At 39.0% G+C, this 26382-nt stretch overlaps 1 non-coding gene across 1 annotated transcript; it reads left to right on the top strand.

The window, feature by feature from the left end:
- The first annotated feature begins 9117 nt into the window (after positions 1–9117).
- Positions 9118–9189, top strand: TRNAS-GGA (transfer RNA serine (anticodon GGA)). Its single transcript has one exon. It is a non-coding gene; the product is annotated as a tRNA-Ser (tRNA).
- Positions 9190–26382: the final 17193 nt, after the last annotated feature.

The raw sequence follows: 26382 nt of genomic DNA, 5'->3' as shown, positions 1-26382 counted from the left end.
ACAAAAGACCTGAAAAGGTCCAGGGATAAGCACATTTTGTTTTAAAGCTCCCAAGTTGTTCTCTAGTTGAAAACCAAAGGGTAGTGACATTGTGCGTGTGTGCGTGCTAAGTCGCTTCTGTCGTGTCTGACTCTGTGACACCATGGACGTAGCCTGCCAGACTCCTCTGTTCCTGGGATTCTCCACACAAGAGTGCTGGAGTAAGTTGCCATGCCCTCCTCCAGGGGATCTTCCCGACTCAGGGATCAAACTCACCTCTCTTTACGTCTCTTGCATTGGGAGGCAGGTTCTTTACCGCTAGCGCCACCTGGGAAGCCCTAGTGGCACTGCAGGCATTCCCGAGTTTCTGTCTTTGCCCTTCATCTTGTATTCCTGTCTGCACCGCAGCTAAACTCATCCGTCCCAGGAGCCTTACCTTCTGAGACAATGACTCCTGCCTCTCCTGTCCTGGTCTGTCTCCTGCACGCTGAATAACTGCTGGGCCTCTCCAGTACAGTATTACTTTGCAGAAGTTTTCTCTTGTTTGACTATTTCCTGGTTCTTTGGCTAGAGGAAGCAGACTTTTGTTGTGTTTTTCTGTTTGCTTGTGCCCACCTGCATTTCCAGATTGCTGCCTTTTCTAGGCAGACGCTTTACCGTCTGAGCCACCAGGGAAGCCCTTTCTAGTGCCCAGTCTGGGATATGTGAGGTAAAGAGAAAAGCCAGGGAACTCACGACTGTGTTGTTCTTTAGGTTCCCAAATCCCTAGCTGGTCTACCTTTCCCTTGTCACTTCTCAGAGTCTTCTTATGTTTATTTTACATGTAGTGTCCAGAGTTTTTATTTTTTGGCCATGCTGTGTGGCTTATGGGATCTTAGTTCCCTGACCAGGGATTGAACCTGGGGCCCCTGCAGTGAAATTGCTGAGTCCTAATCGCTGGACATCCAGGGAATTCCCTGTGCAGAGTTTTTAGCTGCATTTAGTGGAAGGAATAGGAAAAGGTGTATCTACTTCATCTTTGAGAATCAGAAGTCTAATGTATTTTTATAATTAATGATGATATCACACCATGGGGTATTCTTGAGGATAGGTTTGGAACCCATCCAGATAGCCACATCTCCCTCGACTTGGTACTGCCCCTTGGGTCCCAGTTTGTATGCTTTGCTGCTCTTGCTTTAGGCTGCTGCAGCCTCTTCATTCTAAAGTAGAGGGAAAAAAATGCCTGGAGTCAGTTTCCTGTCCTTAACCCTCCACCCCCACCACATACATACCCTGTCTCACAGCCAATAATGACAAGCACAGAGCTTCAAAAGAATTCTGTTGCCCTGAAATGGGATAAACTTGGATATGCAATTGCCATTTAAGCTCCCCATCAGGCTGAGGTTTGGACTTCACCTGAACCCTATCATATTTTTCCCACTCCCTTTCTCGTTTCTCCTGGGAGCTCCTGCTTAATAAATCACTTGCACTAGAATGGTGTCTTCCTCTGCAAGAACCTGACCTAAGACACATATTGGGAGTATTTTGGTTATATTTTAGAAAGTGATGGCATACATTTATTATAAAGAGCTGATGTTTTAATGTGATAGAAATTATAACACACATTAATCATGTGTGTTAGTGATTTAAACTTATACAATGCAAATAAATTTTTTATATTAGGTACAGAGTTTTAAAAATTCTTTGGGGGTAAATATCTAGCCAACAATATTTGAGGATCACTGGAGAGGGCAATGGCACCCCACTCCAGTACTCTTGCCTGGAAAATCCCATGGACGGAGGAGCCTGGTAGGCTGAAGTCCATGGGGTCACTAAGAGTCAGACACGACTGAGCGACTTCACTTTCACTTTTCACCTTCATGCATTGGAGAAGGAAATGACAACCCACTCCAGTGTTCTTGCCTGGAGAATCCCAGGGACGGGGAAGCCTGGTGGGCTGCCATCTATGGGGTCACACAGAGTCGGACATGCCTGAAGCGACTTAGCAGCAGCAGCAGCAGCAGCAGCTATAATACATACTCTTATAAGAACTTAGAGTGAAGTAAGTCAGACAAAGAGAAATACAATATCATGATATTGCTTATGTGTAGAATCTTAAAAGGCTACAAATTAACTTATCTACAAAACAGAAATAGAGTTACAGATGTAAAAAATAAACTTATGGTTACTGGTGGGTAAGGAGAAGAGGGATACATTGAAGACCGGGATGGACACATACATACTACTATATTTAGAACATATAGCTAATAAGGACTTACTTATGGCACAGGGAATAGATAACTAATAAGGACCTATGTGTAGCACAGGGAACTCTACTCAATATTGTAATGGCCTATAAGGGAGAAGAATCTAAAAAAGTGGATATGTATAGATACATGTATATCTGTATATTATATATATGTATAAGAGAGAAGTCGCTCAGTCATGTCCAACTCTTTGCAACCCCATGGACTGTAGCCTACCAGGCTCCTTGGTCCATGGGATTTTCCAGGTATGAATACTGGAGTGGGTTGCCATTTCCTTCTCCAATATATATGTATGGATATATGTATAAATTCACTTTGCTGTACACCTGAAACAAACACGAGATTGTAAATCAATTATATTCCAATAAAAATTTAAATGAAAAATTTAAATCCTATATTAAAAAAAAGAACTTAGAGCCAGGAATAATAGATTCTAGGCAAGGAAATACTACAAGTCCAATTCAAGGGAGTACCATTTTGTTTAGGTTTTAAAGGCCAAGAAACAAGTTCACCTGACAGAAAAAATCCAAGAAAAATTCCTGTTGTCAGAAGGAATGTGGGTATAATTGAGACACCAAAGAACATGATATATTCAGTGATGGTAAATATTCCATTAAAGCTGAGATACATCATGTGGTATGAAATGAGTCAAACTGGTTGAAAAGCAACTGTGAAGGGCCTTGTGGCCTAGCATGGAGGTAGACCAGTGTTTCCAAAATATTAATTAGTTAAATCACTGTCCTTTTCCTTACGTCTAAAGCAGTTGCCAGGAGGAACAGCCACATGTACAGCTGTGTAAGTTGAACTCTGTATAAACTCCAGGAGGAAGAGGCATTCTCTATATTTGACAATGTGAATGGCACTCCTTGAAGCTGTGCAGTACACATTCTTACATACTAACACATACAGCAGTCTTGCCAGGAGGGAATTTGGGGAGAAAAAATGTATGGCCTCAGAATATCTGGAACATTTCTTCGAATTTATTGAGTAGAATATGGAAATACTTGTCAGGCAGGTAGATGGAAAGAGAAGAGAAACAAATTTTTAAAAATAATCCCTAAATACACAGGAATTGTAGGAAAAGGCTGTGTGTATGGAGAACAGCAGCCTGGGGTGGAATGACTACATGTTCTCTGTTCAAAAATCTCTCTAAAGGGCTTGTAATCTATTGACTTTCCTTTACTTATTCAACCTGCCCCCTGAGGGAACTATATATTCTAAAGATTTGATAAATAACAGGATCCTACCATATTGCAGAGGGAGGTATATTCAATATCCTGGGACAAACCATAATGGAAAAGAATGTATATATGTGTATAACTGAGTCACTGAGAGCGAAAAAGTTGGCTTAAAGCTCAACATTCAGAAAACGAAGATCATGGCATCCGGTCCCATCACTTCATGGGAAATAGATGGGGAAACAGTGGAAACAGTGTCAGACTTTATTTTTTTGGGCTCCAAAATCACTTCAGATGGTGACTGCAGCCATGAAATTAAAAGACACTTACTCCTTGGAATGAAAGTTATGATCAACCTAGATAGTATATTCAAAAGCAGAGACATTACTTTGCCAACTAAGGTCCGTCTAGTCAAGGCTACAGTTTTTCCTGTGGTCATGTATGGATGTGAGAGCTGGACTGTGAAGAAGGCTGAGCGCCAAAGAATTTATGCGTTTGAACTGTGATGTTGGAGAAGACTCTTGAGGGTCCCTTGGGCTGCAAGGAGATCCAACCAGTCCATTCTGAAGATCAACCCTGAGATTTCTCTGGAAGGAATGATGCTAAAGCTGAAGGTCCAGTACTTTGGCCACCTCATGCGAAGAGTTGACTTATTGGAAAAGACTCTGATGCTGGGAGGGATTGGAGGCAGGAGGAGAAGGGGACGACCCAGGATGAGATGGCTGGATGGCATCACTGACTCGATGGACGTGAGTCTGAGTGAACTCCGGGAGATGGTGATGGACAGGGAGGCCTGGCGTCCTGCGATTCATGGGGTTGCAAAGAGTCGGACACGACTGAGTGACTGAACTGACTGAACTGTCTGAGTCACTTTACCATATGGCAGAAATTAACACAACATTGTCAATCAACTATATTCAATCAAAAATAAAAATAAAGATTCAATAAACAGTATATGCATGAGAATCTGGAAGAGAGTCCACAATTGCCTCCTAACTGCTTTATCTAAGGAAACAATTACCCTGGACCTTTTAGATTAGTAGAGAAGACAGACCAGGTGCTGCCCTGGGCCCAAGAAGACACTGAATCCCACTCACTCCTTGCCATGCCGTGGTAAGTCTCTTCAGTCACATCCAGCTCTTAGTGACCCTAAGGACTGAAGCCTACCATGTTCCTCTGTTCATGGGATTCTCCAGGCAAGAATACTGGAGTGGATTGCCATGCCCTCCTCCAGGGGATCTTTCCAACCCAGGGACTGAACCCACAGCTCTTACGTCTCCCGCATTGGCAGGTGGATTCTTTACCACTAGCGCCATAGGGAAACCCCACTCACTCCTTAGCATCCATTAATGTATTATTTTACTTATATATTCAGTCCACATGACTGATCAACAATGTTAATAACCGCAGCAGGGAAATTTAGTAATAATTTAATATATAAGATAAGCCATTGAGAATTATCTTGTAGTTTGTTTTTATTGTTGTTGATCCATCCAAAATGAAAGGAAATATTTTTCTTTCTCTCAGGATGGAGGCAGGCATCTATTCCTCTGGATTCTCCATTTAAAAAATATTGTTAACTACCTTTGTGCTCGAAAAGAAAGGGGGAAGAAAAAGTTGTCAACTTTATTGAGAAATAGAAAGGGAAATTAAAAAACATGGTTTTGTTTTTAAAAATTTGGGCCAGACACCATAAACTAGTGACTAAGTTACAGCCAAGCAGATGTGTTTCGTTTGGCCCACACAAAGGATATTTTTCCTAATTGAAACAATATTTTTAAATACATGACTTTTTAAAAGTACATCTCCAATTTTTCTTTAAAAATTGGAAGATCTGGCTACACTGGGCCAGTGACAACACTTAGCAGAGTCCAGTCCTGGGCTGTCCCTTTCGGACACGCTTGTTTCCCTAGCACCACAGCTGCAGCGCCCCTTGCTGGCTCTCTGGCTCACCTGCTGCAATCGTTCACACTTCGATGCTTGGTTCTTGTGGGCACCCGGGTTGGCAAACCTTGGTTAGAAATTTGGGGGAGTTAAACCATGATCTTAGTATATTATACATAAGAGATTAGAGCAGGACAGGTTACTTAATTTTCTGGAGATAATACAAAATGGACATGTGGGGTCCCTTATTAAAATGCTTAAGAATTACAAAATGGCAACAACAGAGTATTAAAGTTAGTGCAGGGCGCTTCTGAGCACGAAGACCTGTGGAACTACACATGAGGTTAAACCAGCCCTGCAATGGGGGCTTGGTGCGTCAAGAGCTGATGAGGGGAATGGGTGCAGGGTGTCTAACCCTCCTCCCCTACTAGGAAAGGGGCAGAGTGGTGCCCAGACTTGGAGCACCTCTCAGGTGGGGGACCATAGATAGCTGTTTGGGAGCCTGCAAGACCTGAGCACTCATCACTGATGTTCTGGAAGCTAAGGCAAAGGTCTCAATGGCTGAACTGAAACCGAGAGAAATAAAGCCTTCTTCAGAGCCACCCGATTTCAAATGAGAGCAAAAACAGTGATGAGCATCATGTTTTGAAAACAAAGGCTTTCCCCATCTTGACAGGAGTTGTGCAAGTTCCTGGGTTAAGTGCTAAGCAATCCTGAAAAATAGTCGCTGTCATCCTTCTGTGGGTGGCCCTCACCCAGGCTTTAATTAGGCTAGAGGAGGGGAGTAAACCAAGCCCTACCACAGAAATTTATAACAAGGAATATTTTGGGGTTAGGACTTTCAACCTTTAAAAATGGCCTTTGACCCTCAAGCCTCTCCTTTTCCTGCTCTACTGTGCTGCTCTCAACGTGCAGACCTCTCTTATTACTAAGGATGTTAATACCTACAGATGCTTCTGTTCTGTGTCCTGGATTTGCATGTCTTTGTTTTTTTGCTAGGTATTTATTTCTCAGTCCTTTTTGCCTCTAAAATGGTTCAATTTAAACTTTAATTTTAACCCATTGCATATGTTACTGTTTATTTATTTAAATACGTTTTATTTTTTTAGAATAGTTTTAGGTTAACAGAAAAATTAAGAAAAAAGAAAGAGAGATCTCATATATATCTGTCCACTTCCCCCTTCCCTGGCACAGTTTCCCACTTAAATTATTGTGTTGCTTTAGTTACAACTGAGGAGCCAGTTTTTAAACAGCATTATTAACTAAAGTCTGTATTTCATGCTTCTCCTCATCTCCATTCTCTCCTTATGAAACTGCCATTAGTCATATACAGTGGACCTACTTTATCTATTTTCCATCTCTCTCACCCTTTTCATCAACCTCCTCTCCCACCCCATCTCTTTGTGTGCTTCGTTCCATGCCTTGTATTCAGGTTATCTTTCAGTAAATTAATTCCTTCTTCAGCTGTGTCTAATTTACAGTCTAGCTTGCCCCACTAAGTTTTATATTTTAAAGACTATGTTTTTTAATTAATTTATTTTTATTTATATTTGTATTATTTCTGGGATGTTCTCTTTGGTTCATTTTGCAAATCAGCAGCAGATTATTTAAATACTCTAGGAATTTCTTTCTCTTCCTATATACGTTTTTCCAGATATTTCTGTCAAAACTTTTCACACGGCTAAATATCATAGAAATGGCCTACTTTCTCTAGCTATTCCAAGGATAACTGAAAAGAGTCCTTCCTCCAAATATGTCATTCAAGAGGAAAAGTGAAATCTTTGCCAGTGACCAAATTGTTTACTTGCCATTCATACATGTATACAACAACTGCACGATGGTTTTATTATTTATTTACTTGGAAAACATCGAGTGCCTACTATGTGTCAGCCACATAAAGACAAAACAAACTCCCTCTCCTCGCAGGGTTTCCCTTCCAGTAACACTATTAAAGACCTTGTGTTATGGTCACGGTTGTGTGGATGCTCGGTTCTTCTGTGCTCTTTAAATTCTACTCATCAGTCAAGGCCCAGCTCAAGTGTCGCCTCCTCTGAGAAGCTTTCTAGATAGCCCAACCAGAATTAACTCCTTCCATCTCTGTTTTCCCATAGCTATACTACTCTGTAATGCTGTACATTACATAACACTTTGTTTTCATCTCTTTAATCATACATATCAAAGAGCAACTTTACTTACCTTTAAAAAAATTTTTTTTATTGGAGAATAGTTGATTTACAATATTGTGTTAGTTTCAGGTGTACAGCAAAGTGAATCAGTTAAAAATGTACATATATCCACTCTTCCTTATGTTCTTTTCCCACATAGGCCCTTACAGAGTATTGAGTAGAGCTCTCATGCTATACAGTAGGTCCTTGCATGCGTGCATGCTAAGTCGCTTCACTCTTGTCCAAATCTCTGGACCCTATGGACTGTAGCCCTCCAGGCTCCTCTGTCCGTGAGATTCTCCAGGCAAGAATACTGGAGTGGGTTGCCATGCCCTCCTCCAGGGGATCTTCCTGACCCAGAGTCCTTACTGGTTACCTAGTGGATATATGTCAATCCGAATCTCCCAATTTATCCTTCTTACTCCTTTCCCTCTGGCAACCATAGTTTGATTTCTACATCTGTGACTTCATTTCTCTTTTGTAATTAGGTTTATTTGTATCATTTCTTTTAGGTTCCACATATAAGCAATATCACGTGACATTTGTCTTTCTGTGTCTGACATACTTCACTCAGTATGTCAGTCTCTAGATCCATCTATGTTTATGCAAATAGAATTATTTTTTTATGGCTAATATTTCATTGTATATAGTTACCATATCTTCTAAAAAAAAGGGGGGGAAGGTTGACATGTATTAATTGCACACACACATATCCACCATCATCACCCTACTAAACTTTGACTGCTTGAAGGAGAAAGTTATATTTCCCTTACTTTTGTATCTCCAGTGCCTTGCCCATTGTTCAGTTCAGTTCAGTTGCTCAATTGTGTGGCTTTTTGTAACCCTATGCACTGAAGTATGCCAGGCTTCCCTGTTTATCACCAACTCCCAGAGCTTGCTCAAACTCATGTCCATCAAGTCGGTGATGCCATCCAACCATCTCATCCTCTGTCGTTCCCTTCTCCTCCTGCCTTCAGTCTTTCCCAGCATTAGGGTCTTTTCCAATGAGTCAGTCCTTCACATCAGGGGCCAAAGTATTGGAGCTTCAGCTTCAGCATCACTCCTTCCAGTGAATATTCAGGACTGGTTTCCTTTAGGATTGACTAGTTGGATCTCCTTGCAGTCCAAGGGACTCTCAAGAGTCTTCTCCAACACCATAGTTCAAAAGCATCAATTCTTCGGTGCTCAGCTTTCTTTATGGTCCAACTCTCACATTCATACATGACTACTGGAAAAATCATAGCTTTGACAAGACGGACCTTTGTCTGAAAAGTAAGGTCTTTGCTTTTTAATATGCTTTCTGGGTTGGTCATAGTTTTTCTTCCAAGAAGCAAGCATCTTTTAATTTCATGGCTGCAGTCACCATCTGCAGTGATTTGGGAACCCAAGAGAATAAACTCTCTCGCTGTTTCAGTAGTTTCCCCATCTATTTGCCATGAAGTTATGGGACTGGATGCCATGATCTTAGTTTCTTGAATGTTGAGTTTTAAGCCAGCTTTTTCACTCTTCTCTTTCACTTTCATCAAGTGGCTCTTTGCTTTCTGCCATAACGGTGGTGTTGCCTGCGTATCTGAAGTTACTGGTGTTTCCCCTGGCAATCTTGATTCCAGCTTGTGCTTCATCCAGCCTGCTATTTCACATGATGTACTCTGCATATATACAGCTTCCCTGGTGGCTCAGAGGTTAAAGCATCTGCCTGGAATGCTGGAGACCCAGGTTCGATCCCTGGGTCGGGAAGATCCCCTGGAGAAGGAAATGGCAACCCACGCTAGTACTCTTGCCTGGAGAATCCCATGGAGGGAGGAGCCTGGTAGGCTACAGTCCATGGGGTCGCAAAGAGTCGGACACAACTGAGCGACTTCACTTCACTTCACTCTGCATATAAGTTATACAAGCAAGGTGACAATATACAGCCTTGACAAAACGTGGTCCACTGGAGAAGGGAATGGCAAACCACTTCAGTATTCTTGCATTGAGAACCCCATGAACAGTATGAAAAGGCAAAAAGATATGACACTGAAAACTGAACTCCCCAGATCAGTAAGTGCCCAGCAAGCTACTGGAGAAGAGTGGAGAAATAGCTCCAGAAAAATGACGAGGCTGAGCCAAAGAGAAAACAACACCCCGTTGTGGATGTGACTGGTGATGGAAGTAAAATCCAATGCTGGAAAGAACAATATTGCATAGGAACCTGGAATGTTAGGTCCATGAATCATACTGAACTGGAAGTGGTCAAACAGAAGATGGCAAGAGTGAACATGGACATTTTAGGAGTCAGTTAACTAAAACAGACCAAAATGCATGAATTTAATTCAGATGACCATTATATCTACTACTGTGGGTAAGAATCCCTTAAAAGAAACAGAATGTCCCTCATGGTCAACAAAAGAGTACAAAATGCAGTACTTGGGTGGGAATCTCAAAAATGACAGAATGGCCTCTGTTCATTTCCAAGGCAAACAATTCAATATCACAGTAATCCAAGTCTATGCCCCAAACACTAATGCCCACTGTTGGTTTCTAACAAATATCTTCCCAGTTGTTTTAATATAATTTGGTTCCTTTAATTGACGTATAATTGACATGTAACATCACATTAGTTTCAAGTGTACAACATGATGATTATATATTTATATATGTTGTGAAATGATAACAATACGTCTAGTTAACATCCATCACCATATATAGTTACACAATTTTTGTTGTTGTTGTGATAACTTATAGATTTACTGTCTTAGCAACTTTTTCTTTTTAAAAATATGTTTATTTTTGGCTATGCAGGGTCTTTGTTGCTGCACAAGCTTTTCTCTAGTTACAGCAAGCTGGGGCTACTCCCCAGTTGCATTGTGCAGGCTTCTCATTGTGGTGACTACTCATCACAGAGCACAGGCTCAATGGTCGTGGCACATGGGCTTAGCTGCTCCGTGGCATGTGGGATCTTCCCAGATCAGGGATTGAACCATTGTCTCCTGCACTGGCAGGTGCATTCTTTACTACTGAGACACCAGGGAAGTCCCAGCAACTTTCAAATATGCACTATAGTATTGTTAACTATAGTCACCATACTGTATATTACATCCCATGACTTATTTCTTTTATAATTGGAAGTTTGTATCCTCTAATCTCCTTCACCTATTTCCTCCACCCCTCTCTTACCTCCCGCCTCTAGCAACCACCAGTCTGTTTTCTGTACCTATGAGCTTGATTTGAGGGATTTTGTTTTTGCTTTTAGATTTCTCGTATGAGTGAAAGTGAAAGTTGCCCAGTCATGTCCAATTCTTTGCAATCCCATGGACTGTAGCCCGCCAGGCTCCTCTGTCCATGGAATTCTCCAGGCCAGAATACTGGAGTGAGTAGCCCTTCCTTTCTCCAGGGGACCTGGCCAACCCAGGAATCAAACCCAAGTCTCCCACCTTGCAGGAGGATTCTTTATCATCTGAGCCACCAGGGACGCTCACGTATAAGTGAGTTCATACAATATTTGTCTTTCTCTGACTTATTTCACTTAGCATAATGTCCTGAAATTCCATCAACATTGTTGCAAATGGCAAGATTTTGTTCTTCTTTATGGCTGAGTAATATTCCCGTGTGTGTGTGTGTGTGTGTGTGTGTGTGTGTGTGTGAGAGAGAGAGAGAGAGAGAGACAGAGAGAGAGAGAGAGACATTCTCAGTCAAAGAGATCTGATTCACTGGCATTTAGGAAACTACATTCTGAACCCTACATCTGTTCATCACAGAAAGTTGCTATTTTTTAAAATAATTATGAAATGACTCATCAGTGTGTATAATAATCACTAAGTGATCATTATTCAAAGGTTGGATCTAGCAGTTTACCCCATCCATGAGGTGTGTTGACAGAAATGACATCTAAAACTGTCTGCTAAATTCATTTCTCTGTGATGTAGCAGCAGGAATGTTCACATTAATATGTGGAAATGCTGTCTCATTATATTCATTTAATGAATTCCTTTGTTCTTTGGCTTTTCATGATTTAATATATACCCCTACCTATTTTGAGGAATATGGTAAGATTTAAATAAGCGGTCCCTCACTCCTTGGAGAAAAGCACTATGCAGAGATCGAGAAATTTTAACTAATTTCATTTTACTTAACAATTGCCAATAATTTATTCAAGCCTCCTGTTAATCTTGCAGCTAATTTGTACTGATGCTTTGAAATGAGGCAAGAGCAAATTAGTAAGTCGCATGAAGTAGCCAGTGTTCCCACAGCAACAGGCATATTGTCAAATTGAAGTTTAATGCACTAGTTCTGCAAAGGAGACGGTAAAGGGAAAGAGAAACAGAATGCGCAAGCACACGGGCTAGATCTTTCACAAGTTGCCACCAGGTGGCAGAGTACCACACACAGTGGAGCTCAGCAGAGCAGTTGGAGCATCATTTAAAATTGAAGTGCGAAGTGTGAGTTTTGCTCGGCTTTATTTTCTTTATAAAACCAATGGAGAATATTTTGGTGTTTTGTTTTTAAGAAACAATGGTACTAAGAAAAATAACTCTGCCATTTACTCTTCTAAAAAATAAAATCACATAATGTCAAATGATATGTTCACTATATGGTAGTTTAAGAACAGAAGCTAAATATCCAAAGGGTTTCCCTGGCAGTTCAGATGGTAAAGAATCTGCCTGCTAATGCAGGAGACCTGGGTTCTATCCCTGGGTTGGGAAGATTCCCTGGAGAAGGAAAAGGCAACCCACCTTAGTATTCTTGGCTGGGAAATCCCATGGACAGAGGGACCTGGAGGGCTATAGCCCATACCATTGCAAAAGAGTCGGACACGATTTAGCGATTAACAACAACAACAAATATCCAGAAGCTTTCACCTTTGTTCTTTGTTGTTCCAGTATGCTATTACAATTGTATTATGTCTTAGGCAAACAATGAAAGAAATACTGGGAACAAGCTATATTTCAAATTTTTATTTGCTTGAATCTAAAATCTACGCAGAATTGTAAGATCATCTTCATATCTTTAAGTATTTTTCACGCATATAAGTAATGTATATGTGTAAAGAAAATGCTTCCCAGGTGGATCAGATGGTAAAGAATATGCCTGCAATGCAGGAGACCTGGGTTTGATCCCCGGGTCAGAAAGATCCCCTGCAGAAGGAAACAGCCACCCACTCCAGTATTCTTGCCTGGGAAATCCCATAATAAACATTTTTTTTTTTTACAAATTCAAAAGATAAATCTATATATTTATATATGTATAAGTTCCAAAGAAAACTGCTGTCTCTCTGTGTATATGTATTCTATATATAGGTATCCTAGAAAAAAAGGTGGGTAATTATAATGAAATTCAGCAGGATTGTAGATTTCCATGTCAAATTTTTTTCTTTTGTGTTTTTAATGTTACTATTCCTCATGAAATCCTGTTTATTCTTTATATTAAATATAATGTTCAATACTTGGGCAACAAGTAGTTGCCAAATTTACCCACTCCAGTATTCTTGCCTAGGAAATCCCATGGACAGAGGAGCCTTGTGGGCTACATTCCATGGGATTGCAAAAGAGTTGGACACAACTTAGCAACTAAACAGCAGCATCAGTTACCAAATATAAATATCTGCATTCAGTCACCAGGTCTGTAAATAATCCATTGCTGTTGATTGAAAACAATCATTCTAAGATTGATGTTCACTGATTGCTGATGACAACATATTCTAGATTTTTTCAGGCACTGACCGAGTTTTTTGATCTCTTGATTTTGAGGGACTTTTGTGACACTGACTTTTCTTCCTGAATGTATAGGTAAGATGTAAAAGGTACACTTTCAATTTAGAGCATAGTGCTGAGGATTCCAAAATTCAGCTGAGTATTTAGGACCTCAGTTGTGGGTGGTGTGGTTGTGAAACCCAGTCTGAAAGTGTATCCTTAAAGATAAAGTTCATCAAATGTTGAGAAATCTGCAGTGATTTGTTTCCTTCTCACTCTTGCATGCTAGAAGTAGTCATGATCTCACCTGGTTTGTTCTCGTAATCTCTAATTTACACTTTGCATTTGAAAAACAAAGGAGCATTTTTCTTCAATATTACATTTGTATTTTCACTTACAAACTTCTGGAGGTACTTGGCATGTTTCCTCGGTGAACTTACGTTTTTGCTTTCTTGCCTGAATCTCCTTTTTGGATCCTAAACTTAACCGTTTCCCCAGATTTCGCTATACTGCACTCTAAGCAAGTCAGACCTCTCAACGGGAAAATACTCTTTGTGGGGAAATTATTTCACTCAAGAAACGAAGCACAATTTCCTTAAAGGAGTTACTTTTCATCAACCATTTCTACAGTCACTGTGTTTTTCTGTCTTTCCATGTTTTTTAAATTGGAAAGCTACATAAGATGCTTTAACTCTTGGTTGGTCAGTCACGGGACTGCTGCACTGTTGACACAGAGAGGTCTAAATATAGAAATGAGCATATAGCTTGCATCAGTTCCAGTATCATGCCTTGTTTCTATGGAAAATACACGATTCAATTTAATTACATAATCTGCTGTTCTCTAAGACAAGGCTTCCAACAGGGCCAAACAATTCTGAAGCGGGTCCCTCTTTTTTTTTCTTTTTTTTTTTAAGAGAGCTAATCAGAAGGGATTTGTGATACTGAAATCACTAAGAGGTAATTATGAATGATTTTGTGCAATTCAGAAATGAAAATTTCCTCCCCAAAGCCCCAAATCTTCGAGTCTATTTTGTTTTAAAAATAATAGAAGTTTGTTGCTTCACTTACCTTTTACGCTAGTGTTGTGCATGGATTTCTCAAATGCTGAAAATGAAAATAAATTCCTACAAAGAAAAATGAATAAAGAATAATGAATGGATCCAAAGTGACAATAAGAAATGACACCTAATATACTTCTGGAAGCAGAAATGTCTACAGTGATGAAAGATAAGAGAATTTATTCCATGAAAAGAAAATTAATAATGCTCGTCAACACAGATCTTTTTCATTGTTTCTTTACAACCAGAGAAGAAAAACATTTTCCAGAAAACTTTATAGTCTGTTGACATGAACATAAATTTTTGCTATTAAAGTAGAAACTAGTAATTACATTTTTAAAAATGATGCTCTGGTAATTATGTATTTTAAGTATGAATCTTGATGTTTAATTAGGTCATATGACTGTAATATCAGCTTGCATTAGCAGCAGATTATCAAATCCTGGCATTTCAACCCACAAAGACAAGAAGAAAAGGCTGCTATAATTGTGAGATTTAAATAGAATAAGCCATAATGTAGTACAATATTCTTTAAATATTTTAATGTTTACTGCTGTTATTGAGTAATGAAGTTGATCATTATGGCATATTCTTCTTAGATAATTATTCCAGCAGCAATAAGCACATAGGAAGAAGCATGGTGTTTTCAGGAAATCTCTCAAATTAATCTCAGAACAAAATTCAGTACATATATATGAAAGTGGTCTTGTGTATTTTTAACATGCAAAATGTGTGTAATACTAATTTATTGTGAAATTAATGACAATGTGCTTGGTTGTTTAGGTAAGTAATTTTGATTTTTTAATCTGTATCATAAATCTGTATTTCACTAGCTCTGTTACTTTCTAACGTTCATTGATAAATTATGCAGTGCAAACGAAATCTCTTATTTCAACATAAGTATCTATCATTTACAATCAATAGGTTTTAAAAAGTTTAAATATATGCCTATGTTTTGTATTTCGTTTCACTTCGCATTTACTTATTTATCGTGAGTGTAGGTTTCTTGTCAATTTTTGTTTTAATCCCTCCTTGCTTCTCTAAATCACGCTGGACTTCACAAGCTTTATTTATTTGCCACAAACATAGGAAAGTCATAATAGAGTTTAATTATTCATTATTGAGTAAATGCAACCCTCTTTCAGTACTGTTTTTCTAAGGTAAAGAAATCCCTTTACAAAGTGTGTGTTGCACTTTTTTGCTACCTTGTGGGAACTTTATTCCTTAATATTATATTCTTCCCCTATATTTGCTCTTTAAGATATAAAAATTAACTGTTAAATGGCTACAAGATTCATTCAATACAAATGTGTTTAAATACTTAAAAATTATAAAGTTTCATTATAATGTCTAATGATTTACACAGCTAAAATAGCTTGAGTACTTTCCCATTTAGTCCATATAAGCTAGGATTTCCTCTACAGAGTTAAATGTACCGCTCAAGAAGCCTGCCTTGAAATTGTTCTACACGCTCTCCTTGACAATGCTACAAGAATTTTTATTAAAAAATTCTTCATTTTTTTCTCTTCATAGCTACATCTCCTATAACAAGTATAAACATATATTTTGTAGTGAGAAAAATGTCCCTTCTGAATGACAAAAATCTAATGTTCCTTGAGTGGATCTGAGGATTAGATATTCCTATACTTAATATGCAAAAGAAAAGAGATTGCCTTTACAATATGCTTTATGTCTTTATTTTGGCTAAAGCAGCTTATTGTATTACAGTGATAAGATATATGTGCAACTATTACTATATATATAAATAAGATTGGTGCTTATGATTTACCCTAAGGAATCTATTTCCTAGCACTAGGGGTCATTTTGGAGAAGGAAATGGCAACCCACTCCAGTGTTCTTGCCTGGAGAATCCCAGGGACAGAGGAGCCTGGTGAGCTGCTGTCTATGGGGTCACACAGAGTCAGACATGACTGCAGTGATTTAGCAGCAGCAGCAGGGGTCATTTTAGCTTGTAATATTCTAAGATGTTTAGTTTTAGTAAAATAGAAGGTTAGGAATATGACATGTCCTAAAAAAGTGCTGTCCTTGAAAAAGATTTCCCTGGGCTTAGATCCCTAATTTTTCTGCTAGTTAGACTGTGAATGGATATTGTTACTTTACCTAACTTTATAACTGTAAAACAAAAATATGGTTTGAGCTTCTTATCTAAAGTTCATTTTTGCTAATTCTACTAAAATGTTTTGGCTACTTTTGAAAGCATGATGCTTCATTTCATGGTTTTGCCTGTGATCACTGCTCATATTGTGTCAGCTTTTGGGCTTGCTTGGCCTTTTTCTTCAAGCTTTTACATTCTGACACTCCTGAGCCACAGTAAAAGTCTTATTGATTTTTTGCTAATCTTCAAACTGTTTTCAAGTGTAGCAAATGTGTTCATTAGAATGAAGATTTCCTTTCCAAAACAAAATGAATACGTCTCACTACAATATCTCAGATTTCCTACTCTTAAAAGTTTTAAAATTTCAAGCTCTGTTCTAAAGTACTTTGTTTTCCCACTCTGGGATTTAATGATATCAAGCCGGTATTTCTTTTAGAAAATTCATTTTAAGGCCGTGGTGCTGGGTGTGAGAGATGATATAAAAATTTTTTTTCAGAGTAACACTATATATTTTAGAATGTGATACAGATTATGTAATATGAATTATGATCTTGTTTATATTGAATGGAGTGGGTAATTGCAAGCTATAAATCATTTTTGGGTATCCAAAAATTTTAGCCTTCTTACTCTAGTTATACACATAAATAAAGATAGCTGTATTTGTTTTTCTAAACCTAATTTTTTAGATCTGCTTAAAATCTATTGTTCTTCAGAAAACATAGTATATTATGTTCAACATTTTCCATTTAAAATCAAAGTATTTCCTTTGATTCAAAAACTAAATATATTTTTTATACCTAGTATTTGCTAGACATATGGAAAATACCAAAAGGAAGTTATTTTTTTCTAAAATGAATAAATAATTTTAAAATGCTTATGTTTACATTGACTCAAACAGTAGGGAGTTCCACTTTTTCTAACTTAAAATTAAAATTATGACCTGATTTTCCAGGCATGTGAATTGCCTTTTGTACAGCTGCAAAGGCCTGTATTGTGCCCACAGAATTCTTCTGCTGGTTGCCTACCACCTGGAAAGAGAAATGAAAGAACAATAGTGTGTTTTGGTTCTGCTACTAATTGTGTATTCTGTCTTGGATAACTGGTCTTAATTTGGGGAATAAAAGAGAAAGAAATATACTTTCAATTGATGGTATTTGAATCATTTTATGTCATAGGAACAAAAGGGTTCTAACCTACAATGAAATTTTGCTACGAAGATAATGGAATGTGAAGAAACATGCAGAAACAATATTATTGCTCACACGATAGGCTTAAAGTTGCATGTCGATGTTAAGCATATCCTATTACAAAAATCACTGGTGTTTGTAGTATATGAGGCAAACATGCCATATTTTACTAAAAACAGATAATTTAAAGCCACTTTGAAGAATGATATTGAAAGAATAAGCTATAATGCAAAAGGTGTATTGGTGGGAGCAAGGATATTCAAGTCTCAGTTTAATCTGTCACTTAGTAGCCTGTGACCTTTAGGAAGTTGCTGCCTTTTCCCAGCCTTTGTCTCCTTATTTGCATAATAATTAGGCCGAATAGGGTGAACTCCACTATCTTTTTGCCATTGTGATTATATATATAATTCCTCTGTCCCATACTCTTATAGGCTAATTTTCTTTCTCAGAAAGCAGCATGGTCCAAATCTCTTTCATATACTATTACCTGAAATATGTATGCTTAGCTGCTTTCTGAAGAAAATGTGCATCTTGCTTGGTAGAAAATAATTACATTAGTCTCCTAAATAGTGCCTATGTAAAAGGTATCACACATTTATGAATGCAAAAGGTTAATGAAATGATTGCTACATATATATCCATTCTAATGTACAAATTCAAAAATAAAAGTGTAGAAGGTGACCATATATCACTATATTTCCATGGGCAATAATTTATCTGAGCCAAATCCATCAACACTGCAACACTCAATGAAAAAAGCCCATGGAGTATTTAACAGTGTGTTTTTGTTTTTGTTTTTTTTTAATGAAATCAAATTCTCCAGGTCAAAATCCTTTCTAAAACAAAGATACTCGAGGACATTCACTCAAACTTATTTGAGAGTGTTGTAGATAAATGTATACAAAAGAATTGACAACTCCTCTTCCTCCCTTTTTCTTTGAAGACCTATAACTTTGACCATATTGAAACATGTGACATGGCATAAAATATCACCATTAAAAAAATATTTCCAATATATATTAGTTGCTATTCTAGCATGGCAGCAATGGGATTTGATGTCAGGTAAATGGTAGCCAGCAAGAGAAACACATTACAAAAGCAACTCCTTTCCACCCTCCTCCCCTCCCCCTGAAATAATAACAATTTGCTAAATTGTTGGGAAGTTGTTATAATTCCTTTTCCAAATTATTACTCGCCCTTTAGATTAGAAATGAGGCCAGGGTTAGCAATCAACTATAAATGGTAGGATTTTTCAAGTAAGAAGCACTTGTCTGATTGTGAAGTGGAGGCCATTACTGCCTTGATTGGGCCTTTTTTTTTTTTTTTTTTAGCTTGCTTGATTTGTGGTTGAGAGTGCGTATTCACTCCTATACTGTGAGCAATCAGAGCTTCCCCTCTCTCATTTTTGCTCAGTGATTTAGGGTCCACTACTTTGGCACAGCTGCCACCTTTTAGCCTCCATCATGCAGAATATCTCCTTTTAAAAAAAAAGAGTGGAGGATGGGAGCAGGTAACTCATGTACATTTGGCTTCTTAATGTGCCTATTTTACATTTTCAGAGAGAACTTTTCACTCAAAATAACAACAATGTTGGAACTTGGATTTCTACACCTAATAAATAAGTTTGGGCAGAGACTTGAAACTTGTTAGAGCACATTTTCCATTTTTTTATTTATCCCACTGGAAGTCGGGGGGTGGGGGAAATAGGTATGGGGTACATTGCTGATACTAAGCCATCTGAAGGCACGTGTGGCTTGTGTACTAGCATACTCTTTGTTCTCTGGGGAAATTGTATAGAAACAAGGGCTTTTTTCTTTGCTTTGGGGCATGGGGGAGCATTTCATAACTTTTTCACCTGACTTAAGGTCTATAGGAAGAAGGTATTAACAGCTCTTAAAAGTGGAGTCCTATTGTCAGGTTTAAAAATTATTTAATACCTCTTCTAATTTAACACAGTCTATTCCTGCTATTGACAGTAAAGGATTATTTTTGCTAGGAGTCAAAAAGTTCAGCATATCTCATTCCTTGGAACTCATTATAAGAAACTGGAGTTTCAAAATTAGAATTAGCTGATTATTGTGGGCAACTTCCTGGATCTTGTCAATCACAGGCAAATAATAATGCATGTGAACATCCTAGTTCTGCTCCTGTTTCTCCAAACCAAAATGCCCAGAAAACTTCAGTGAAATAAATACCATACTTTTATCTTTCCAAATACACTTAGTTGGGATCATAACAAACCTGTAATATAAAGTGAGGCTCCTAAAATTAAGAATACCATCTGGTAAGTAGTAGTCTCCCTTAGGATCTGGGTCAGAACTCATATGAAATCTTTCTTTTTCCTCCAGTTCTATTAAGATATAATTTATCAGTCATAAAACTTACACATTTTAATATTCAATTAAATGAATTTTAGTATATTTATAGGTGTATAACTATCACTACCATCTAATTTTGGAATATTTCCACAATCCTGAGAAGAAACGCACCCACTGACAATCACTGTCATTCCTACTCCCAGACTAATGCAACCAGTTATCTACTTTTCTGTCTCTAGGTTTGCCTTTTATTGAACATTTCATTTAAATGGAATAATACATGTTCTTTTATGTTAGGTTTTTTCACTGAGCTGTTTCTGAGATTTGGCAGTTCACGCATGCTGTAGCATGCTGTCCCTTTCTATTGATGAATAGCATACTATTATATAGATACACTGTGTCATGTCTACTAATTCATTCAAAGACAGCCATTCTTGTTTAGACGTTTTGGATACTTTTTATTGGCACTGGTTACGAACATTTGTGTACAAATCTATGTATGGATATATATTTTCAAATTGTATGGCTAGATACCTAGGAAAGTCACTCAGTTGTATCTGACTTTCTGTGACCTCATCGCTTATACAGTCCATGGAATTCTCCAGGCCAGAATACTGGAGTGGGTAGCCTTTCCCTTCTCCAGGTGGTCTTCCCAACCCAGGGATCGAACCCAGGTCTCCCACATTGCAGGCAGATTCTTTATCAGCTGAGCCACAAGGGAAGATACATAGGACTAGAATGAAAAAACTAAGATCATGGCACCCGGTCCCATCACTTCATGGCAAATAGATGGGGGAACAAAGGAAACAGTGACAGACTTTATTTTCTTGGGTTTCAAAATCACTGCAGATGGTGTCTGCAGCCATGAAATTAAAAGACACTTGCTCCTTAGAAGAAAAGCTATGACAAACCGAGACAGCATATTAAAAAGCAGAGACATGACCAACAAAGGTCCATCTAGTCAAAGCTATGGTTTTGTATGTAGTCATGTGTGGATGTGAGAGTTGGACCATAAAGAAAGCTGAGCACCAAAGAATTGATGCTTTTGAACTGTGGTGTTGGAGAAGTCTCTTGAGAGTCCCTTGGACAGCGAGGAGATCAAACCAATCAATCCTAAAGGAAATCAGTCTTGAATGTTCATTGGCAGGACTGATGCTGAAGTTGAAACTCCAATACTTCAGCCACCTGATGCAAAGAACTGATTCATTGGAAAAGACCCTGATGCTGGGAAAGATTGAAGATAGGAGGAGAAAGGGATGACAGAGGATGAGATGGTTGGATGGCATCACCTGACTTGATGGACATGAGTTTGAGTAAGCTCTGGTAGTTTGTGATGGACAGGGAAGACTGGTGTCCTGCAGTCCATGGGTTCACAAAGAGTTGGACATGACTGAGCAACTGAACTGAAATGAACTGAAGTAAACTGAGTCACTCGGTCATGTCTGACTCTTTGTAACCACATGGACTATAGCCCACCAGGCTCCTGTGTCCATGGAATTCTCCAGGCAAGAATTCCCAAATTATATGGTAAATCTATGACTAATGTAATAAACTACCAAACTGTTATGCAAAATGGCTTCATCATTTTCCATTTTCCATCAGCAATGTATGCATTCTAATTCTTGCCAACACACATTACTGACCATCTTTTTTATTATTATTATTATTATAGTAATTCCAGTTGGTGAAAAAGGGATCTCATTGTAGTTTTGACATGTATGTCCCCAATGACTAATGATGATGACAATCTTTTCTTGTGCATGTCAGCTATTTGTATATTTCTGAGGAGAATTGTCTACTCAAACCCTTTGCCCATTAAAAAAAATTGAGCTGTTTTCTAATTATTGACTGGTATGACTTCTTAATATACTCTTGATGCAAGTCCCTTATTGGGTATATGATATATGAATATTTTCTCCCGATCTGTGGGTTGAATTTTCACTTTCCTGATATCAGTGGTGGTGAGGAGATACCCCTCATCCAAGGTAAGGAGCAGTGGCTGCGCTTTGCTGGAGCAGCCGTGAAGAGATACCCCACGCCAAGGTAAGAGAAACCCAAGTAAGATGGTAAGTGTTGCAAGAGGGCATCAGAGGGCAGACACACTGAAACCATACTCACAGAAAACTAGTCAATCTAATCACATAAGGACCACAGCCTTGTCTAACTCAATGAAACCAAGCCATGCCTGCAGTGCAACCCAAGACGGGCGAGTCATGGTGGAGAGGTCTGACAGAATGTGGTCCACTGGAGAAGGGAATGGCAAGCCACTTCAGTATTCTTGCCTTGAGAACCCCATGAACAGTATGAAAAGGCAAAATGATAGGATACCAAAAGAGGAACTCCCCAGGTCATTAGGTGCCCAATATGCTTCTGGAGATCAGTGGAGAAATAACTCCAGAAAGAATGAAGGGATGGAGCCAAAGCAAAAACAATACCCACTTGTGGATGTGACTGGTGATAGAAGCAAGATCCGATGCTGTAAAGAGCAATATTGCATAGGAGCCTGGAATGTCAGGTCCATGAATCAAGGCAAATTGGAAGTGGTCAAACAAGAGATGGCAAGGGTGAACGTCAACATTCTAGGAATCAGCAAACTAAAATGGACTGGAATGGGTGAATTTAACTCAGATGACCATCATATCTACTACTGCGGGCAGGAATCCCTCAGAAGAAATGGAGTAGCCATCATGGTCAACAAAAGTTCGAAATGCAGTACTTGGATGCAATCTCAAAAATGACAGAATGATCTCTGTTCATCTCCAAGGCAAACCATTCAGTATCACAGTTATCCAAGTCTATGTCCCAACCAGTAATGCTGAAGAAGCTGAAGTTGAACGGTTTTATGAAGACCTACAAGATCTTTTAGAACTAACACCCAAAAATGATGTCCTTTTCATTATAGGGGACTGGAATGCAAAAGTAGGAAGTCAAGAAACACCTGGAGTAACAGGCAAATTTGGCCTTGGAATGCGGAATGAAGCAGGGCAAAGACTAATAGAGTTTTGCCAAGAAAATGCACTGGTCATAGCAAACACCCTCTTCTAACAACACAAAAGAAGACTCTACACATGGACATCACCAGACAGTCAACAACAAAATCAGATTGATTATATTCTTTGCAGCCAAAGATGGAGAAGCTTTATACAGTCAACAAAAACAAGACCAGGAGCTGACTGTGGCTCAGATCATGAACTCCTTATTGCCAAATTCAGACTTAAATTGAAGAAAGTAGGGGAAACCACTAGACCATTCAGGTAGGACCTCAATCAAATCTCTTATGATTATACAGTGGAAGTGAGAAATAGATTTAAGGGTCTAGATCTGATAGATAGAGTGCCTGATGAACTACAGAATGAGGTTCATGACATTGTACAGGAGACAGGGATCAAGACCATCCCCATGGAAAAGAAATGCAAAAAAGCAAAATGGCTGTCTGGGGAGGCCTTACAAATAGCTGTGAAAAGAAGAGAGGTGAAAAGGAAAGATATAAGCATCTGAATGCAGAGTTCCAAAGAATAGCAAGAAGAGATAAGAAAGCCTTCTTCAGCGATCAATGCAAAGAAATAGAGGAAAACAACAGAATGGGAAAGACTAGAGATCTCTTCAAGAAAATCAGAGATACCAAGGGAACATTTCATGCAAAGATGGGCTTGATAAAGGACAGAAATGGTCTGGACCTAACAGAAGCAGAAGATATTAAGAAGAGGTGGCAAGAATACACGGAAGAACTGTACAAAAAAGATATTCACGACCCAGATAATCATGATGATGTGATCACTAATCTAGAGCCAGACATCTTGGAATGTGAAGTCAAGTGGGCCTTAGAAAGCATCAATACAAACAAAGCTAGTGGAGGTGACGGAATTCCATTTGAGCTGTTTCAAATCCTGGAAGATGATGCTGTGAAAGTACTGCACTCAATATGCCAGCAAGTTTGGAAAACTCAGCAGTGGCCACAGGACTGGAAAAGGTCAGTTTTCATTCCAATCCCAAAGAAAGGCAATGCCAAAGAATGCTCAAACTACCACACAATTGCACTCATCTCACATGCTAGTAAAGTAATGCTCAAAATTCTCCAAGCCAGGCTTAAGCAATATGTGAACCATGAACTTCCAGATGTTAAAACTGGTTTTAGAAAAGGCAGAGGAACCAGAGATCAAATTGCCAACATTCGCTGGATCATGGAAAAAGCAAGAGAGTTCCAGAAAAACATCTATTTCTGCTTTATTGACTATGCCAAAGCCTTTGACTGTGTGGATCACAATAAACTGTGGAAAATTCTGAAAGAAATGGGAATACCAGACCACCTGACCTGCCTCTTGAGAAATCTGTATGCAGGTCAGGAAGCAACAGTTAGAACTGGACAGGGAACAACAGACTGGTTCCAAATAGGAAAGGGGTACATCAAAGCTGTATATTGTCACCCTGCTTATTTAACTTTTATGCAGAGTACATCATGAGAAACGCTGGACTGGAGAAACACAAGCTGGAATCAAGATTGCCAGGAGAAATATTAATCACCTCAGATATGCAGATGACACCACCCTTATGGCAGAAAGTGAAGAGGAGCTAAAAAGCCTCTTGATGAAAGTGAAAGAGGAGAGTGAAAAAGTTGGCTTAAAGCTCAGCATTCAGAAAACGAAGATCATGGCATCTGGTCCCATCACATTATGGGAAATAGACGGGGAAATAGTGGAAACAGTGTCAGACTTTATTTTTTTGATAAAAATATCAAAAAAAAATCAATAAAATCACTGCAGATGGTGACTACAGCCATGAAATTAAAAGATGCTTACTCCTTGGAAGAAAAGTTATAACCAACCTAGATAGTATATTCAAAAGCAGAGACATTACTTTGCCCAGTAAGGTCCGTCTAGTCAAGGCTATGGTTTTTCCACTGGTCATGTATGGATGTGAGAGTTGGACTGTGAAGAAGGCTGAGTGCCGAAGAATTGATGCATTTGAACTGTGGTGTTGGAGAAGACTCTTGAGAGTCCCTTGGACTGCAAGGAGATCCAACCAGTCCATTCTGAAGGAGATCAGCCCTGGGATTTCTTTGGAAGGAATGATGCTAAAGCTGAAGCTCCAGTACTTTGGCCACCTCATGCAAAGCATTGACTCATTGGAAAAGACTCTGATGCTGGGAGAGATTGGAGGCAGGAGGAGAAGGGGATGACCCAGGATGAGATGGCTGGATGGCATCACGGACTTGATGGACGTGAGTCTGAGTGAACTCCGGGAGTTGGTGATGGACAGGGACGCCTGGCGTGCTGCGATTCATGGGGTCACAAAAAGTCGGACACGACTGAGCGACTGAACTGAACTGAGCTGATAGTGTCTTTGAAGCACAAAAGTTTTTAATTTTGAGCAAATCTCTTTTGAACTCTTAATGGAGCACGATATTCCATCAGCTCTGAAATGTAATTGTTTAAAGAGAGAGAAGAGAAGTAAAAGGTTAAACATGAAATCAATAATTATACTTGGGTCAGTGAAAAAGAAAAGAAGAAATTGTTTTACTAAACCATTTCCTTTAAAATAATATAAAAGCTTTCATTAGAAGAATAAGTATTTTGCTTTTTTAAGAAACTCTTTATTGCTAACTTTGTGTGGGTCATTTGAATCCTTTCTTAACTGGGGTAGCAGAAATACAAAATTCACCCTTGCCCAGGTCAGAAGTGTTTGTGAAGAAAGTTCACATATAAATGAACCTGATGCCACAATCTCTACTGTCTGTGCTTGTACCTCTGAATAACAACAAATGACTGGAGAAAAATCAGGGTATAAGAAGATTATTTTCAGGCAAGAGATGTTGAACTTTGCCCTCCCAGGCCCACGCCATTACCTTATTTTTGAAATGCCTTCTTCTCAGGTACACCCACATAAGTGATTAGTAGCAGCATCAACTTTACAACCACTGTTGAATACCAAGTCATCCAGGGAAATTTGGTAGAGATGTGGATAAACTGTTAGCAAACAATGCATTTGTTTAGAAACTCCTTGTGGGGAGAAAAAAGAAAGAAAGTAAGTAACCTACCTGTGAGTCAGACCTAAAACTTGTTTATAATGCCCCACAGATCAGCTCAGAGTAGGACTTCCCTGATGGCTCAGACAGTAAAGAAAAATCTGCCTGCAATGTGGGAGACCCAGGTTTTATCCCTTGGTTGGGAAAATCCCCTGGAAAAGGGAATGGCAACCCACTCTAGTATTCTTGCCCGGAGAATTCCATGCACAGAGGCTACAGCCCATGGGGTTGCAAAGAGTCAGACACAACTGAGCAACTAACACACAGCTCAGAGTAGTGCAGGTGCACATACCTTGCTTTTAGCAGGAAAAGTAGCAAACAACTCAATACTTTCCAGGGCCTACAATTTAAATATGCACCTCACTCACACTTCCTCTATCTGGGCTTCCCTGGTGGCTTAGATGGTAAAGAAGCTGCCTAAAATGCAGGAGACCCAGATTTGATCCCTGGGTGGGGAAGATCCTCTGGAAAAGGAAATTGCAACCCATTCCACTATTCTTGTCTGAAGAATTCCATGGACAGAGAAGCCTGGTGGGCTACAGTCCATGAGGTCTCAAAGA

The sequence above is a fragment of the Budorcas taxicolor genome, chromosome 3, assembly GCF_023091745.1.
Source record: "Budorcas taxicolor isolate Tak-1 chromosome 3, Takin1.1, whole genome shotgun sequence".
NCBI classification, from domain to species: Eukaryota; Metazoa; Chordata; class Mammalia; order Artiodactyla; family Bovidae; genus Budorcas; species Budorcas taxicolor.
The sequence above is the reverse complement of the archived record's forward strand: the minus strand, read 5'-3'. Positions and strand labels throughout refer to the sequence as shown.